At 38.8% G+C, this 18983-nt stretch overlaps 1 protein-coding gene across 1 annotated transcript in view; it reads left to right on the top strand.

Annotated features, from left to right (window-relative positions):
- Positions 1-18983, top strand: part of Mecp2 (methyl-CpG binding protein 2) — a 77598-nt gene that overhangs the window by 751 nt on the left and 57864 nt on the right. The window lies entirely within an intron of this gene.

The following is an 18983-nucleotide window of genomic DNA, read 5'->3' as shown; positions in this document are numbered from 1 at the left end:
CTCTCTCTCTCTCTCTCTCTCTCTCTCTCTCTCTCACACACACGCGCGCGCGCGCGCGCGCGCACACACACACACACACACACACACACACACACACACACACCGCGCGTGCGCAGTCCACCTCCCGTTGGGAGAGTGCGCCACAAGGGCCTCTGAGCTCTTACCCCTGTCTCCAGGCTTTGCTCCCCCCTCCTCCTCACCCTTTCCATGACTTTTTGCCCCCACTGTAAGCGACTCGGTTCTCTAGCTCCATTCCCCATTTGGCAGGAACAAGTAGGTGGGGGTTATTGTCCACCCACATAAAGGACTAGACATTATGTTCTGGGTCTCACAACTCATCTAAAGAGATGGTTATAGTTCTCATCAGGGACCGTGGGAAGGGGACTGTGCGTTCCTCAGCACCTGAAGCTCTTCCTGAGATTATGCCCTCAGGGTGCTCTGGTTCTTTGGGGGTGCTGTGCTGTGGCTTCGGAATATGAGCGTCTTCCCACCCCACCCCCCTTCTTCGCCAGCGATCATCCAGTTACATAAGTGGAATGGGACATTGTATGTTACGGGCTTTCTTCGTCCTGGAGCGTTCAGGATCGCCAGTACCAGATGGGGCAAGTTCATCACATTGTGACTCCTGTAGATTATCTTTGAAAGTTCATTCTCTTTAGTTTGATTATAGTCAAATCACTTAAAATAAAACACAGGTGACTTTTATTTGACAATATTTCTGAGGTTTTTGCACTGACGGTTTAAAGTCATTATGGAGTCTAAAAAGATTGCTTTCACAAGAAAGACTCTGTATGACATTGCTACGTATGGACCCCTGAATGGTAAAGCTTGCTAGGAGTAACTCTGTGCTAGTTCCTTGTGTGTTTGGGTATGGGTTGATCACAGCAAAAATGGGCTCCACCACAAAATTGATATTCCTGACTCATGGTCAGGCAGAAAGGTACTTCTGGTTATTTTTCCAGGAACACAAATGGACTCTGTTGAGCCATTTGCATGTTGTCTCCAGTGTTGGGAATCATTACCCCAAACAGTGAGACAACAGGATCAAATACAGGATGGTTGATGGTGATCATGAAACATAATGGGCTAATTTATAGTGCTAGGTGGCTGAAATGTTGTAGAACTCTCACAAGTTCTAAGTATTTTATTATGCTATATAAATGAAGCCAATTTGGGCCTGGGTAGTAAAATTGTACTAATAGGTAATTATTACAGTAGAAGAGAATTTTGAGTTCGTGATTGGAATTGTCATGTGAATATCAGTTTCAATTAATAACATGATTAAGCTGACCTCTGGGGTCCTTTGAAATATGCCGGATCTCTATACAAAGATCAAGTCTGGATTGTTTAGGCCTTTGGGGAATTTCCACAAGGATTTGGAAAAATACATTTATTTATGGGCTTTTGGTTTTGTTTGTTTTTAACTTCAGATCTTATGCAGAAAGCTTAGGAAACACTTGCTTTTATTTATTTACCCGGATATGTCAGAACCTTAAAGAATCCAAACAGTTTAGAAGTACAAATGATCTAAAATGAGTTGATGCACATGACCCATTCATGGCAGGGCAGCTGAGCAGCTGATCAACAGAGCTCATTCAGTTTCACAAACACACGCAAGCCTTGCTTGTCAAAGATTCCAAGGTTTGTACATTTGAGCCTGAACTCAGAGTTAGAATCTTTAGTTTATTTTCATATTCTGCAGCGTGTGTGCTTTTTTCAGGTGCCCTTCCAGTTAGCTATTTGTTGTACCTCTAGTTCTCCAAACAGTGTAAGCAACTTCCAGAATACAGTTTCTTTCCAAAGTGCCTGGTGACATCTAAAGTTAGTGTGTCCTTGAGAGTTGAGTTTGTGTATCCTAAGAGTTTGAAGAATCTGTATGGCTTTATTGCTAACATTGATCTATCACATATTCCTATTTCCTTGTTTCACTTAGGAAGAAAGCATCATGTAGTCAGTTGTACTCTGAGATTTTTTTCTTTTTTGTTATTGTTGTACTGGTGGTCAAACCCAGGACCTTGTGCATGCTAGGCAATCACCCGACCACTGAGCTACATCCTAGCTTTCTACTCTTTCTTTCATGCTGTTTGAATCCTGAGGTACATCTGGGGCACCACATAGACCACAACAATTTTGGAAGGTTATGATCCATTTTTGCAATCTGTGTTTATATTTTCCAGATAGAGTTGTTCCCTCTGCCTGATCTGCTTCTATGAGGCCTAATCTACTGGGGGCAGGGAGGCAAAGCTATGGAGTTTGAAAGAAAAACCGACTACAGTCCCATGTACCAGTGCCCCAACTCCACCCAAGCACTCCTGAGAAGTTTGTTTCTTTAACCTAGAATAAAGAACAGCAGTGGTAAACTTATTAACTTGTTTGCATGGTAAACTGTGTTTCCTGGAACCTTTTATGTTTCCTAAAGGTGACTGTCAGTAATAATCTTTTAATTGGCTAAGAACAGTTTATCACCAGGCTGTTTGAGTTACCTCTGGGAAACAGAGAATCGTGGACAATGACATTTGTAGTAGCCAGTGTTTTAAGCACAGCTTCTACTGGAGAATTCCAGGGAAGTGACAAAGTACCTCATTTTCATCACCTGATTTGGTAACACCTGTGCAGACTAGGCTATGTGGCTGACAGAAACTATCTTTTTGTTGGGTAGAGAACAGTGCCCATCACAGCCTTTTGTAGTCACTGCTGTTATCCAATCAGAGCACTGCCTACTCGTCATTTCAGGAAGGACTAATGTCAATGGTTCCCTTCTTCTGGGGCTTGCTTATACAGAAGATGTGTGTGCTCTTCTCGTTTCCACAATTTTCTCCTGCTTTTATCTTTCAAGTAACATTTTCCATTGAAAGTTTGATTTGTGTGTGATGGCTTAAATACTCGATTAGTATGTGGGATGACTGAGTGATAGCAAGACTTTGAGAGAAGGCAGACATGCCTATTCCCATGTTAAAGGGGGCAGTATGACCAGAGTAAATATTGGCGTTTTAACCTTCTTCTTGGCACTGCTAGCATGTGGTACCTCTTTGCCAATACTATGGATGTCTGGACTCTTGTTATTGACCAAGCCTTGGTAAAAATGTGCTTATCTTGGATGGAGGTATTATAGCATGAACATTTTTGTTGGATTTTCACCTAATTATACTCATTTTTAATTTTTTTCCCTGTGAAACCTTAAGTTAAAGATCTCAAACTTTTTAAGAGCTTAGAATAAAGTTTAGCTCAGCTCCTAATGAAACATGGCTTTGTCAGTAGTAAAGTGTTTGCTTTGCACCTGGAGGTCACTGATTTCAGTTCTAACACTACCGGGAAAAAAAAATGAGTAAAATTGTAGGTAAAACTGTTCTTGAGAACTTGTGACTTTGCAGGCCCTCCTAAACAAGGTATTGGTTTGATTTTTATTAGGCAGATATTCAAAAAATATTTAACTTTGGGATTTCAAAGTGTTCCATGACTTAATTCTATGACTTAAGGAAATTATGGGAATTAAGAGGTTTTACTGAGCTTTAAAAGATAACTATAGGGCTGGAGAGATGGCTCAGTGGTTAAGAGCATTGCCTGCTCTTCCAAAGGTTCTGAGTTCAGTTCCCGGCAACCACATGGTGGCTCACAACCATCTGTAATGAGGTCTGGTGCCCTCTTCTGGCCTGCAGACATGCACATAGACAGAATATTGTATACATAATAAATAAATAAAATATTAAAAAAAAGATAACTATAGGCATCATCTAGGGAACTGGTAGTCAGCTGCCAAGGACTTGGTTGCTGTTGCCCTTCATCTGGATTTGACTCCATGAGTGACTAGTCTTAAGTTGTATAATGTAAGCTTTTCTATTAGTGATATCTTTGCTGGAAGAGCAAGGTATCTGTTAGCTAATATGGCACAATATAGGTTTTAACTAGGAAATGATGGTTTTTTTCTTGATGGCAACATCCTTATTTGAACATGTGTTCAAAAACAAGACAGGCTGAAGCAGGAAGATCTGAGTTTGAGGATACCCTGAACTATATAACAGAACTGCCTAAAAAAGCAACAACAGGGACTGGAGAGATGGCTCAGCAGTTAAGAACACTGGCTACAAACAGAAGACCTAGGTTCAATTTCTACTACCTTCATAGAGGCTCACTATAACTCTAGTCCCAGGGGATAGGATGGCCTCTACTGGCTTCAGCAAGTACTTCATGCAGGTGGTGGTACACAGACATGCGTTTAGAGAAATGCTCATACATATAAAATAACAATAAAATCTCAAAAAATTTAAGAAAAATAACAATCAAAAGACCCATTAATACAATGTGTTATAGACATTGAGATTTACTGATTTGAGAGGCTTAAAGTAATTGGTTAGAGATAGACTTCTCTATTTTGGATGATAGCTTTGGCTCTCCTGGTGCTTTTTGTCTTTTATCTCAAGGTGAAATTGTGTGATATTAGAACAGTTCATTGCAGCTTTGACTGCTGGAAGCAGAAGAGAGACGTGGCTTTTGGATTTGGTGGGTTTTTTTTGTTTGTTTTTGTTTTTTGTTTTTTTTTGTGTGTGTGTGTGGTGATGTTCTGATGTTGCCTAAACTCTTGAACACATTCTATCCTTGACTTTTCCTGTATGATGTGGTAGAAGAAATACCAGAAATCACCACTTGTGGTATGCATTGTAGTTCAAAGTGTTCCCCAGAGGTATCAAGACCTTTGATAGTGTTGATTCTGACATGCATAAATCTTGTTTTTATTTTAGCATTCTGTGTCACGTGGCAGTAATTTGCAGTTTATTCTTTGCTTCTAACTAGATGATCTGGGAAGTAACATAGTACTTTGTCTGTGATTATCTTCAAAATGTCCCAAAAGCCTTGGGAAAAAAGTGCAGCTTAATGGGGACTTTCAACTTACAATTTTCTTTGTTTTAGGCTCCATAAAAATACAGACTCACCAGTTCCTGCTTTGATGTGACATGTGACTCCCCAGAATACACCTTGCTTCTGTAGACCAGTTCCAACAGGATTCCATGGTAGCTGGGATGTTAGGGCTCAGGTAAGTAACCTTCCTTTTTTTTTTTTTAGTATATGTCCTGGTTTGGCCATCTGTTTTTAAAACAAACAAAAAAAGGAAAAAAAGATATACTACTCTTGGACAGTATAAAAGTACCCCAAAGATGAAAAACATAACTGGGCCAAACTGTGCCATATAATAAAAAAAAGTCACTTCCCTGAGCCCTGAAAGGTCAGTTCAGTCTGGGTAGTTACTTGGTAGTCACAATGTTATCTGGGGGTGGGTGTCAGATTAGAGCTGGAACTGGTGATCTGCAGCTTCAGTTCACCTTGAAGCAGGAGAGTGCTTGTCCTGAGCTCTTCACCTATGCTGCTGCTCTTACCTAGTGGTCTTCAGCATGATTTCTTTGCTTTGCTTTGGGCTAAATGACTTACTGGTGGTGTATTGCATTTTCAGATACAGGAACTGGTATTTGGTCTCCTAGAAGGGTACCCTTCTGAAAGTGTCACAGAACAGTGGAAACTGTAGCTAATGGTGCTTGCTTTCTGTGCTCCTGTGATGGAGTGCACTCAGATATACGTGCAGCTCTTGTGATTCTAGAGCAGAATAAGTGCTTTTGGAAAAGTTGGAGAGCCAAGTAATTGTAGACCTAATATTTAGGTGACAGACCTGCTGCACTGTGGTACCATTGTGTTGACTTTAGTTTTGTTAGAGTGAATTGTTCTGTAATTTCTCATCCATTATCAGGCACAGATACCTCAAGCTTTTTTTTTTAAATCAGTGGTTATTCCACATTTGATATTTTTGTCACCTGAATTTCTTTGAGACAAAACAGATAATTCCATTTAAATTTTCTCCATTTTCTACAAAAGAAAATGTTGACTGTTCACACATGCTGCATTGTGATTTCAGCCCAGACCCCCAAGTAGCCTTTTCTGTGTATCTAATATTTATTACACTTCATAAAGCTATTGTGTGCATACATATTACCTCATACTCAATAGCCTATTTATCTGGGGGAGTTAGTTTTAGGTGGAGGAGAATAGAAGGAAATGAAGACCTTAGCACTGCCTCCAGGTCCTAGGTTTGGTTCTGCTCTTGTTCCTGTGACTTTAGTTGTCATTCTACTTACTATGATAGGGCATGCTCCAGACCTGGCTGACTGTTCTTTGTGTTCCACATATTTATGCTGGTGGGAGTTATATGGCTGGTGCTTTGTCTCGGGAATTCTGCAGACTAATTGTAATAGCAGCAAAGATGGGTTTCTTCTGGTAGATGTTGAACTGGGAGTAGTCTGTGGTTTTTTTTAATAGTATTTTTCTCAGTTTGCAAATGACTTTATGAAAAAGGTAATAATGACACTACACATTTTTACAAAGAAATATAGAGAAGATGGATAATTTTTTTATTAAAAATATTACTACTTATAAATGAAAAAAACATATGAGTTCAAACAATAGAATTTGTCTTTACTTGTAAAGAATATCATATCTTTTCTCCTTTAAAAAAAGTTGTCAGGCATGATGGTATACCACTTTAATCTCAGCACTTGGGAAGCAGAGGCAGGTAGATGGATCTTTGTGAGTTTGAGGCCAGCCTAGTTTACATAGCGATTTCCAGGCCAGCCAAGGCTACCATAGCAAGACCCTGTCTCAAAAAACAAAATGATAAAACTTTGTAGAAGAACTACATGAGCTAGTCATTTTGAAGAATGGCTGCCTAGACTTGAAGATACTGGTAGGTATTGGCACATCACCTTTCCAGATGGCTGTCTCAGTTCTTGGGCTTTATAATTAAGATAGATACTTTAAATCAGTTTTCTTTTCATTATTAATAAAGTTGAAACTCAGTAATCATTGGCCATTTGTATCTGGCCTATGTAAATTTTTGTATTTATTTTCTGTATTCATTATTCCATCACAGTATTTTTTTTTAATTTTGTGTGTGAGTGTGTCTTCCTGTTTGTGTATAAGGGATATGTGTGCATATGAGTGCAGGTACCTGCAGAGGCCAGAGGTAGATCCTCTTGGAGCTACAGATATGGACAGTTGTAAGCCATGTCACATGAGTGCTAAAAACTGAACACAGGTCCTCTACAAGAACAGCAAGTGCTTTTAGCTGCTAAACCATCTCTGTAGATCCCCAAGATACTTCTTTTTAAGTGGATCTTTAAGAAACCAGGGCCTTGTACTTTCTAGAGCCACTGAACTAAATACCTAATCTTTCTAAGAACTCTTAATATATTAAAGATTTAACGCTTTGTCATGGTACAGATATTTTCCTACTCTGTCATGGTTTTTGATACTGCTTGTCTTTCTACTGTATAAAATCTCAGGCAGCCCAGTGATTGGCTAAATGGGTTAAAAATATGTCCACCAAGCCTAATGACCTGAATTTGATCCCCAGAGCCATGTAGTAGAAGAGAACCATCTTCTGCAAGTTGTCCTTGGACCTAGACATATGCACTGTAGTACACACATGTGTAATATGTACTCACTAAAAGTATTTAGGATTTATTTTGCTTTTAGAAAGTGTTTTCTGAGGGCTACAGGGATATTTTAGTGGTTAAGAATATATTCCAGCACTTAGGAGGCAGAGGCAAGGGGATCTCTGTGAGTTCAATCTACAGAGTTCCAGGACAGACAGGGATACACAGAAGCCCTGTCTCAAAAAAAAAAAGGACATTTACTGCTCTTGCAAAGGGCCTAGATTCAGTTCCAATAGTTCACAACCAGGCATAGCTACCGTTCCAGGGGATCGGTCTCTTCTGGCCTTCACAGGCATCAGGCATGCACATGGGAATAAACTTACATGCAGGCAAAACACACATAAAATTAAGTTTTTTTTCTACTCAGAGTTATTTGATATTCACTTTCATTTTCTTTCTGAAAAGACTGGTGTATTTATAATATATACATATTTAATGTACACCATAAGTTCATGGGTTTCACATTCCTTTTTAAATTTGTTTTTTAAATTTGTTTTTTAAATTCTCTTTCCACCCTCTCCCCCCCCAAAAAAACTGGGCGTTGGTGGCATTGCCTTTAATCCCAGCGCACTAGGGAGTCAGAGGCAGGTGGATCTCTGTGAGTTTGAGGCCAGCCTGGTCTACAAGAGCTAGTTCCAGGACAGGCACCAGGCACCAAAGCTACAGAGAGACCCTGTCTTGAAAAAACAAAAATTAAAAAATAAATTCTCTCTCTCTCTCTCTCTCTCTCTCTCTCTCTCTCTCTCTCTCTCTCTCTCTCTCTCTCTTCCCCTCTCTCCCTCCCTCCCTCCTCTTCTCCCCCTCCCCCTCCTTATCCCTCTCTCCCTTTCTCTCTGTATGTGTGCATGCTTTAGACTAAAGAGACTAAGGGATCATTAGAATTGATGTCATGCCTATTTATGTCTCTCTAGCCCTTAGATAGTTTTTTTTTTATTAGCTTACAAAATTATGGTTTCATTATGGTATTTTCATATGTATTCTGTTCTGTTGCTCATTCTTCCCTTTTCCCTTTCCTGTTCTCCTGCCTTGGCCTCCTGGTCCTGTCTGTAGAAGGCCCAAGAGGTTTCATGTCATATGTGTTCTACTGCCTGCTTCCCTCTTAAAGTTGCCCTGTGTTTTCAAAAATATTAATTTTTGTATTTTGTTTGGTGGTGGGATGGTTTCTAGAAAACACACTTGGGTTTTGTCTTAGTCATTGGGTGAACTAGTCATTCGGTTTTCAAATTTTTCAAATGCTGTTTTCTTTAGATAAACAAAGTATCTCTTATGCTTTTCCTATTTTCTCTGTAAAGCTGTTTTGTTTTTCCTGAAATTTGGGAAATTTGTTGGTGGTCCTTTGAACTAGCACTTATTCATTCACCTTTTTTGAGCTAGGGGCATTGCTAAGACCTGGAACTGGCATTTTCTCCTTGATGGATGTGGGCTACAGTGCTCTCACAAGACTTGAACACAGCAGATCTTCACAAAAGCAGGTTTTTGATAAAATGGCAAGAGTGTAGAAGAGTATGTGTTGAATTTTTCAAAGAGCCAGGTGTAGTGGCACACACTTTTAGTCCTAGCACTTGGAAGGCAGAGAGACAGACCTCTAGGTCAGCTAAGGCTATAAGGGCTCTGGCCCTTTTTAAAGTGTGTTTAAAGAAGCCAGAGAGATGGCTCAGTGATTCAGAGCACTTGTTGCTCTTGCAGAGAACCCAGGTTTAGTTCCTAGCATCCATAACCATCCATAATTCCAGTTCCAGGGAATCTTTTCTTATCTCTGTAGGTACTAGACATGCATGTCGTACACATACATACATGCAGGCAAAACACTCATAAACATAAAATAAAGCCAGTAAATCTTAAATTTTTAAGTATATTTTGAGACAAAAGTCTCAAGAGTTGCCCAGGCTAGCCTTAAATTTGTAATCTTTCTGCCTTCCTTGCTGGATTGACAGACATGTACCACAAAATCCAGTATATATTAAATTTGTTTTAGTCAAAATACACATAAAAGTTGCCATGTTAACTTTTATGTTAAAATGGTTACCATGCCATTTAGTGTGTTCAGATTGTTGTGCACCTATTATTGCCATTCATATTGAGATTTTTTTAAAATAAAGCTGCAATTCTGTGCTCAATGAACATTCCACTTTCTTCATTCATGCCCATCTTTTCCTAAACCACTATCCTGCTGGCTGTCAATTTGACTGGTCTAGTGCCTTATTCTGAATGTTTATGCATATGTTTTTATGTATTTTGTGTCTGCTTACACACAAGAATGTGTGGGAATATATCTTTTATCTGAACTTTAATATATGGTACACAGTTGCAAATGCTTGCCTTCTATTAATGTATCTTAGAGATTATTTGGAATTAGTTCATAGAGAACCATGTCATTCTTTTTAACTGTTGGGATTAAATAGTCTTATTATTTATGAGATGTACTGTAATTCATTTAACTGTTTTTCTATTAATGAGTGTGTTTCTGATTGTTAAAATTTCATTGATTCTACTAGCTAGCTTGGTATAGTGGCACATATCTATAATCCCAATACTTAGTAGGCAGAGACAGTAGGATCATTGCTAATTTGAGGCCAGCATGTTCCACATAGGGGTTCCAGACCATTCAGAGCTATAGAGGAAGACCCTATCCACCCAAAAATGTTAATGCTATACATTCTTCCCTGTAGATGCTATTTAGCTCAGTGAAAAGTTTATCTGTAAGGGAAAGTTCTAGAAGTGGAACTTGCTAGGTCAAAGGATATATGCATTTTAAAATTTCAAAATATTGCTAAACAAAGGGGTGGCCATTTGGTTGTAGATTTTTGGGGGAAAACTTTGAGTAGATGAACACAGGAATGTATGACTACAGTACTATTTTTAGAGGTTAGAGAGTAATTGGGCTAGTAGGAAGTTGTTTTCAGCAGTTAGCACTAGAAAACAAAACTTTGGAAGCTTCCATTTCATAAAATACAACCTCATGTGAGCAGGGCATTTCAGGCAAGACATTTTACTTGAAGAAAATGGAATATTTTTATTTTGAACCACTCTAAGTTATGGTAGCTCCTTTGGATGCCTGGCTGAAGAGTATGTCCTCAGATGTTGGACCTTCTGCCTCTTTCCTGTCTTAATATGCATAAAAATATCCTGTAAGTATTTGGGACTAAATTGCTATTGCTTCGTTTCTCTATGGCTATTGTAGTATATATAGCAATACTTTATTCATATAACCTCTACTGATTGAGCTTCTGTTGTGTAGGGTAACTGTGCCAGCTACTGGGAACTGTCCTTAATCCTGGCCTAATGTAGATACAGATGGGCAAATAGGCTGTGATTTTTTTTTTCCCCAAGGGCTTGACCACTATGATTGAGAAAAGTGTGTGCCGCTGAGGGAGCATATAAAATGTTAGATTTGGGGAATGGAGATAGATAACAGTTTAGTTTTGTTTTAAATGGCAGTCAACACCTAGATAATAAAAAAAAAACTTTAGCTGAGTCCAGGAGAAAGCATCAGTAGGAAAAAATAAGTCTTAAGGATAGACCAGAATTCCTCGCAGATGTGACATGAGAGAATATGTGGGGCTGGCTCAGTACATAGAAATAGGCAGGTAGGAGTGGCAAGCTGGTGCCTGTGGATGGGAGCTCTTGTGTTTTCAGGCATGTAGTACAGATGTTCAGGCAGCTATATTCCAGGCAGGCTCAGCTTTCCTTACAAGCTACATCATACTATGAGATACTACTCTTAACCCTCAGAGGCAGCAAGCAGTTTCACGCTGTGGGAAGGTTACAGCTAATACCTACACGCCTACTGGGGCGTGGCCTCGTGGATTATTTACCTGGGTGCTGAAGCGTATCCGGCCCCTTCCTTCCTCTCTCTGCTTGCCCCTGGGCCCCGTTTTGGCTGTTCGGTTTGCTTTGGATCTGATCTTCGTCCATCGTTCAAGCAGAACATCCTGACCTTGTAAGTCTACCTACCCCTAACTAAACACCCATCTGTTTTCTTAGTTCTGAGCTAGTGTGAGATTTCTTTTTTGTTAAGCTTCCGATCATTTCCACCTTCAGTTCCATGTCCATCCATTCTTTCCCATTTCCACACTGAATTTGTTCTGGAGGGGATCTATTCTTTGGCCAAGTTCTGTCACCTTCCCGTTCGTTCTACCTATTGTGCCTCCAGAGCTCACATTATAGATGTCTTCACAGAACCTCCTTCCCCTGCAATTTTGGCCCCCAAGAGACAGGCAGACATTAACTAGGACGGGGCTTTTCCTTCCAACATAGTTTATTAACATAGTAATGCTCAATAGTGCCAGCCTGTGAGGTGGTCCAGACTAGCAGAAGGTATCTATGGTATTAAATGATACTTAGTTCTCTTGATTTTTTTTATTCTATAAAAATATTTTACCACTAACCTATACCTTCAGCCCTTAAGCCCTTACTGATTTTCATTTGCTGGTTTTTTTTTTTTTTTTTTAAAATATGTGTATGTTTTTGTTTTTGAAACAATGGTACTGTGTAGCACTGACTGGCCTAGAACTTTTTGATTTTTTTGAAACAGTCTCATATACCCCAGGCTAGCCTCAAAATCACTATGTAGCTGAGGCTGGTCTTAAATTACTAATCCTACTCCACCTCCCAAATTCTGGGATTAGATGTGTATATCACTGTACCTGGCTTTACTATTTTTTGAACAAGACTTTGATAGTTAAGGAAGTGTGTGAGCAAACTTGCTCCTTTCTTGTCATGGACCAGGTCCATCCTGATGAGCCAATGTTAACAGCACATGTTGTAATTCTCTCAGCCTGGACTCAGGAGCTGAAACTAGAACCTTCTGCCAGATCCTCTGAGCTTTCAGCTCTTCTTTCCTCCCTAGGTCATTCTCCTACAGTCTTCCTAGCCCCTATACTTCTTTCATATGGTAGCTTCCTGAGTACTTTTTGACCAGACATAAATGTTAGCAATTTGCATATTCATGCCAGGCTCCTTTTGTAGAACCCAGAAACAGTCCAGCTAAACCCCAACCCATGGTTAGCATTAATTTTCCTGCCTTCCCAAAGCAACCAATCTGCTAAAATTGATCAGGACACATTGCCTATAAGGTTTGTATTGTACATACAGCATAGGATATTTTACAGTGCTGCTCTTTGCAACTCCTTTTTTTTTTAAAGTATGGTTGTGTTGATCTTCATAGACCTTGTTATTTGAGTCTCCTTTGCTATGGGAACATTTTTGCAACAGAAGCCTAGCTAACCAGAGTCTTCACTGTGAATGAAATTAGAAACAGGGATTGGCATTTGGCTTATCTTTACATCCTTTGGTTCTATTAACCAAGAAGCTGTTGAATCTCTGTGTTTGTAAAATGTTTCTACAAAAAAGATGGCATCTGTACGTAGACTTAACTCCCTCTTTCTCCTTTATAACCTTTCATATTTCTGCTAAACCATGAATTTAATACTTTTGCATCATGATCTTAATTTTCTCCATGGGAGTTGATTTTGAAAACCTTAAAATATTTTGACTTGTTTGGGTTTTTAATACTCCCGGGTGTTCTCCCCCGATTTGGGACCATATCATTTTTTTTTTCTGGGATGAATTTTTTGTAAAAGTCCTGGCTGCCCTGGAACTCACTCTGTAGACCAGGATGGCCTTGAACTCAGAGATCTGCCTGCCTCTACCTCCTGAGTGCTGGGATTAAAGGTATGTACCAGCATGCCCAGCATTTTTAAAATGATTTAAACATTATATACTAGTTAGTGTTCCTTATGTTTACTTGTCTAATTGTTTTTCATATGTGTCCAATTCCTGATAATCCTGCATCTTCATTAGTTTACACTACTGAAAGAAATATCCTTTATAAATGAGCAGATTCATTATGCAAGCTTGAGGTATGTATTGACATTGCTTTGATATGTTATATTCTAATTTTTCCTACACATACTTAGTAATTCATTTTAAAAATATAAATTTCCATGTGTTTCTAGGTTTTGTGTTTTTGTAAACAGCAGAAGGTATTAGAGCATATTAAGAACTAATTTGCTCTAATATTTTTAGCTGTTTTTGGAATTATACTTGGCAAAAAAATAGACAAATGTCTGCAAGTTGTGACAGTTTGCTTTTTGTTCTTTTAAATTACAGGAAAAGTAAATCTAGTAAGAGTTTTTGTCTTGTAAAAATATGGGAATGATTAAAATTATAAAATCCAAGTAGCTAGGACAGTTGAAAGTATTTTTTTAAAAATTACTTATTTTTTATATGTATGGGTGTTTTGCCTGCGTGTGTACTTGGCTCCTGAGGAAGTCAGAAGGCGGCATCAGATCCTCTGGGACTGGAGTAATAGACAGTTGTGAGCTGCCATGTGGAAATTGTACTGGGGTCCTCTGAAAGAAAAGCCAGTGCTCTTAACCACTGAATCATCTCCAGCCCTGAAAGTGTGTTTTAATAATTAAAAATACAGCTTATAAAGCCTGCAGTGGTTGCCTCCAGCACTCAGAAGGCAGACTTGGGTAGACCTCTGTGAGTTCAAGGTCAGCCTGATCTACAAGACTTAGTTTCAGGGCATGCCCCAAAACTACAGAGAAACCCTGAATTGGAAAAAAAAAGTAGCTTGTAAGTACTTGTATTCCTTAGAAGTTCTTCCAGATTAAGACAAAACAAACAAATATGTTATCTTTTTATATATATTGGTGTTTTGCTTGCATGTTTGTCTGAGTGAGGTTGTTGGATCCCCTGGAACTGAGTTACAGACAGTTGTGAGCCACCATGTGGGTACTGGGAACTGAACCCGGATCCTCTGGAAGAGCAACCAGTGCTCTTAACTGCTGAGCCATCTTTTCAGCACCAAGAAATGTGGTATCTTTATGCATTTTGGGCTTTGGTTTTTTTTTTGTTGTTGTTGTTGTTGTTTTTAGGACAGCAAGTCAGTCATGTATCCCATCCTGGTCTTTAACTCCTCATAAGCTGTGGATGACCTTGATCCTTTTACTTCTACCTCAAGTGCTGGGATTACACGTAGACCTCACACCAACAAGGATAATTCTTTAGTTTTAGTCATGCAAATGAACTGTTACAGTAAGAAACTTAGAAAATATATATAAGTACAAAGATTAAAAGTTTAAAAAAAACACACACATTCTGCTGCCCTTAATCCCAGGACTCAGGTGGCAGAGACAAGGCTGATCTCTGAGTTCAAGGCCAGTCTGGTCTACAGAGTAAATTCCAGGACATCCAGGTCTATACTGAGAAACCCTGACTCGAAAAACAAAACAAGAAGTTATATCTTTTTAGATTTCTAGGTTAAGAGCTTTGACTCTCAGACTGACAGTTCAGGGATTTGTGATCTCTGTTGGGAAAAACATTTCATTTTTGTTCACTGAAAGTTGTAGACAGTAGATCATTCATGGTACTATTGGGAATAACTCTAGCCTTGGCATGTAGCTCACTGGTAGAGCACATAGTTAGTTAGCACAGAGCTAAACAAATGCAGCATAAACAAAAGTAACACACCTTATTTTCTACAACAGATAACTCTTACCTTCCTCTGGTCTCCTTGAGCACCTGCACATCCATGATGCATGTACACACACATACACATAAAATAACAAATCCCTTAAAAATAATAAAATAAACTAGAAAGCAATAGAGGAAGATACTACCTGCCAATCTCTTACTTTGTAGGGTTTCTTTTAATGATTTATTTGTATTTCCCTGCATGTATGTCTGTGAGGGTGTCTGACCCCTGGAACTCAAGTTACAGGCAGTTGGAAACTGCCTTGTGAGTTCTGGGAATTGAACCTAGGTCTTCTGCAAGAGCAGCCGGTGCTCTTAACCACTCAGCCATCTCTCCAGCCCTCCAACCTCTTACTTTGTATGTGAACACATGGGTATGCACATATGCACCCACACTAAATAAGTAAATAAAAATTTAAAAGTAAGTTAGCACTGGACTAGAAAGATGGTTCAGCAGTTAGGAGCACCCATAGCTCTTACAGAGGACCCACGTTTGATTTTAGTACCTATGTTAGGTGGCTCACAACCTGTAACTCCAGCTCCAGGGCGATCCTACACCTCTAACTTTCATGGGCGTTTGCACTCTACACACACTTAAAATTTAATCTTTATAAAAAATTGAGGTGTCAGTGCCCAACTAAGCAGTTAGATAGGGATAAAGAATGGGTATACCAAAAGTAGACAAAGGAACTGGAGAGATATCTCAGTAGTTAAATGCACATATTACTCTACATTGGGTGAGTCATAACTACCTTTAAATCAGGGGATCCAATGCTTTCTTCTCTCCTCTGTGAACACCCTCACTCAACATGTGCACACTACGCTTACCCCATAACCTATAAAGATAATTAAAAAAATTTTTTTTTTTTTTTTTTTTTTTTGGTTTTTCAAGACAGGGTTTCTCTCTGGTTTTGGAGCCTGTCCTGGAACTAGCTCTTGTAGACCAGGCTGGCCTCGAACTCACAGAGATCCACCTGCCTCTGCCTCCCAAGTGCTGGGATTAAAGACGAGCGCCACTACTGCCTGGCTAAAAAATAAATGTTTTTAAAAGATACAAAATGAAATTTAAAGCTTCATCTTTTCCATTTTGAAACAAGTGTCTCACTATGTAGCTTAAAATGTCATCATCCTCCTGCCTCACATTCCTAAATGCTAGGATTGTAGGTATGTGTCGCTGTACCTAGATCAAGTTCATCTTAATTACACCTAAAATTTATGAACACATATGAGTATTTTACAGATATGCAGAATATAATAGAACAGAATTAGATTTTTTTATTAATTAATTACTACTGTATATTTAAGTGTGGGCACATGCTTTTTTGTGCCATGATACTCATGTGGAAGTCAGAGGAAAATGCTTAGGAGTCAGTTTTCTCCTCCCATCATGTGTTCCAGAGATTAAACTCAGGATGTCAGGCTTCTGTTACAACAAGCACATTTGCGTGCTGAGCTATTTCAGCAGCTCAAAAACTTGTTTTGAGTACTTAATGCCACATGAATCACTTCATATTTAATAGCCTAAAAGTTGATATTAATAGCCTATGCTGTTGACATTTTAGGTAGGTTTTTGTTATTGTTGTTCTTTCTTTGAAACAGAATCTCAGTGTGCTGCTTAGGTTTACCTCAGACTTGCAATCTTTTTACCTAAGCCTCTTGAGTTCTAAGATCACAAGTGCTGTTGGCATTTTAAGTTTTCTTCTAGTTTTCCTTACCTGCTTGAGTATGTGCATACATAACGTTTTAGGTGAAAAATATAATGTTGTAAGTTGCCCTCTTTTCTCATGTATATTTAGGTATCTCTGCATATCAGTAAAATAGATTGGTGTGAGCATGTTTCCCTAAAATAAAGATAATTCAACTACGTTTCTCATTCCAAAAATAATTATGTATTAGAACTTGTGATCCTCCTGTCTTCCGTAATAAAAATATATGTGTGATAGAAAAGTTTTCATGAAATATAGGAAGAGGAAAAGTACAAGTTGTCCCTAATTTGACATGGATTGGTAGCTAACATCTGAATAAGGTTTTTATACCACTATTTTTAATCCCGCATAGCATTTCAATGTCATTTTATAATTTTTCAAGGTTGTGCCTTTAGTAAGTAGCATTTCTGTTGTTTCTGCCTTTTCATTACTTTGAATGATGTATTAGCAAGCCAGTAGCATCAACTCTGTCTGTACCTAGGTCTTCCTGATCCTCACATTTATTGACTTCTATAGCATCCACTTGAGCTGCCCATTAAATTCAAAGATCTAAAAATAATTCTTAAACTTGTTTCTTCTGCTCTTTACTCCATTTTTGGAAAGAGCACCAGTATCTACCTAGTACTCTATCTAGATTCCAATAGTCAGCCTTGATTCTGCTCTTTCCTTCATCATCTTTTCTTAGTACGATAACCCACTTCTCATCATTTCCACTGCCAAGATCTCAGTCCAAGCCACAAATGACCTCTCAGATGGATACAGCAGGACTTTAGATTACTTTTTAAAGAGTCCTCATTGACATCCTTACAAAGCAAACAGGTCTCTTGGTTATATTGACACTCTGTTTTTATGTAATGAGATTTTTGCATATTCCACACATTGTTACCACCATTCATTCATCCCACAATGGAGTGAGGTGTGTATAGTGGCCTAGACACTGATTTAGGAAAGGGATAGGATGATCATAAGCTTGAGTATGGTGTCAAAGGCAGACAAAATAATTACACAGTATTTACTTGCTTAGAACACTGGTTCAGAACTTGGGTTGCAGCCCCTTTGGGGTCAAATAACCCTTCACAGTGGTCACCCAAGACCATCGGAAAACACAGATATTTACATTACAACACCTAACAGTAACAAAATTACAATTATGAAGTAGCAACAAAAATAATTTTATAATTGGGGGTCACCACAATATGAAGAATTTAATTAAAGGGTCACAGCATTAGGAAGGTTAAGAGCCAATGGCTAAAAAAGACAAGTATGAAGCAGGACTCACTATCCTGTATACTGTGGGAAGATCCCAGCCTTGAATAAGTTAATGAATCCTTTCCTGAGGAGGCACAATGGCAAAGCTGGGAACTGAGGAAACAGGCAAGATATAAAGTGCAAGATGGCTTTCTAGACTGAAAAAAAAAAAAATACCGGTGAAGGTTTTGAGTCAATCAGGAACTTAGCTTCGTCTAGAACAGAGCAATGTAGTGGGTTTTTTTCTCTTTGTTCTTTGAGGGTACCACCACCCAGCTCCCAAAAAAATCATACTGCAACTTACTCTTTCTTATGAATGCCCAGCCTTAGCTTGGCTTATTTCTAGCTAGCTTTTCTTAAACTATTCCATCTACCTTTTGCCTCCAGGATTTTACCTTTCTGTTTCTGTATATCTTTTCTTTCTTTTTCTGTGGCTGGGTGGCTGACCCCCAACATCCTCCTCTCCTCCTTTTCGTACTTCTCAATCTTCTCTTCCCGGATTTCTCCTGTTATTCTTTCTGCCTGCCACGCCCACCTATCCTTTCTCCTGCCTTGCTATTGGCTGTTCAGCTCTTTATTAGACCAATTAAGTGTTTTATACAGTCAAAGTAACACAGCTTCATGGAGTCAAATGTAGCATAAAAGAATGTAACACATTTTTAACTAATATTCCACAACAGAACAAAGTATAGAAAATGGCGAGCAGTGGTCAGAGAGGCTGACAGCAACTCTGGATCATGCAGATTTGGGATATTGATATCAGAGCGATAGGAAACTTGAAGGTTAAGTTTGTTTTGGGTTTGAAGTTTAATTTACAAAATAGGTTTGATTATGACATTTTCGTATGTATAATAATTTGGTCATATTAACTTCATTGTCACTCAAAGTTATACCTCTTGCTGGTTGTGTCTCCTTATTCCCTAAAAGTTCCCCTTCTACTTCTCTTCCTTTTAGGCTTCCACTTAGAGAAAATGTGGTATTTGTCTCTCATAAGTGGCCTTCCTTTTGTCTTTCCTTCCCTAGATTTTTAGAATCTTTTTTTCTTCTGTGCTCTGAAATTTAAAGAGGCTGC

The sequence above is a fragment of the Alexandromys fortis genome, unplaced genomic scaffold, assembly GCF_014885135.2.
Source record: "Alexandromys fortis isolate MF-2015 unplaced genomic scaffold, M_Fortis_MF-2015_v1.1 scaffold_225, whole genome shotgun sequence".
Classification (NCBI taxonomy): domain Eukaryota; kingdom Metazoa; phylum Chordata; class Mammalia; order Rodentia; family Cricetidae; genus Alexandromys; species Alexandromys fortis.
Note: the sequence above shows the minus strand (reverse complement) of the source record. Positions and strands in the feature narration are given on the sequence as shown.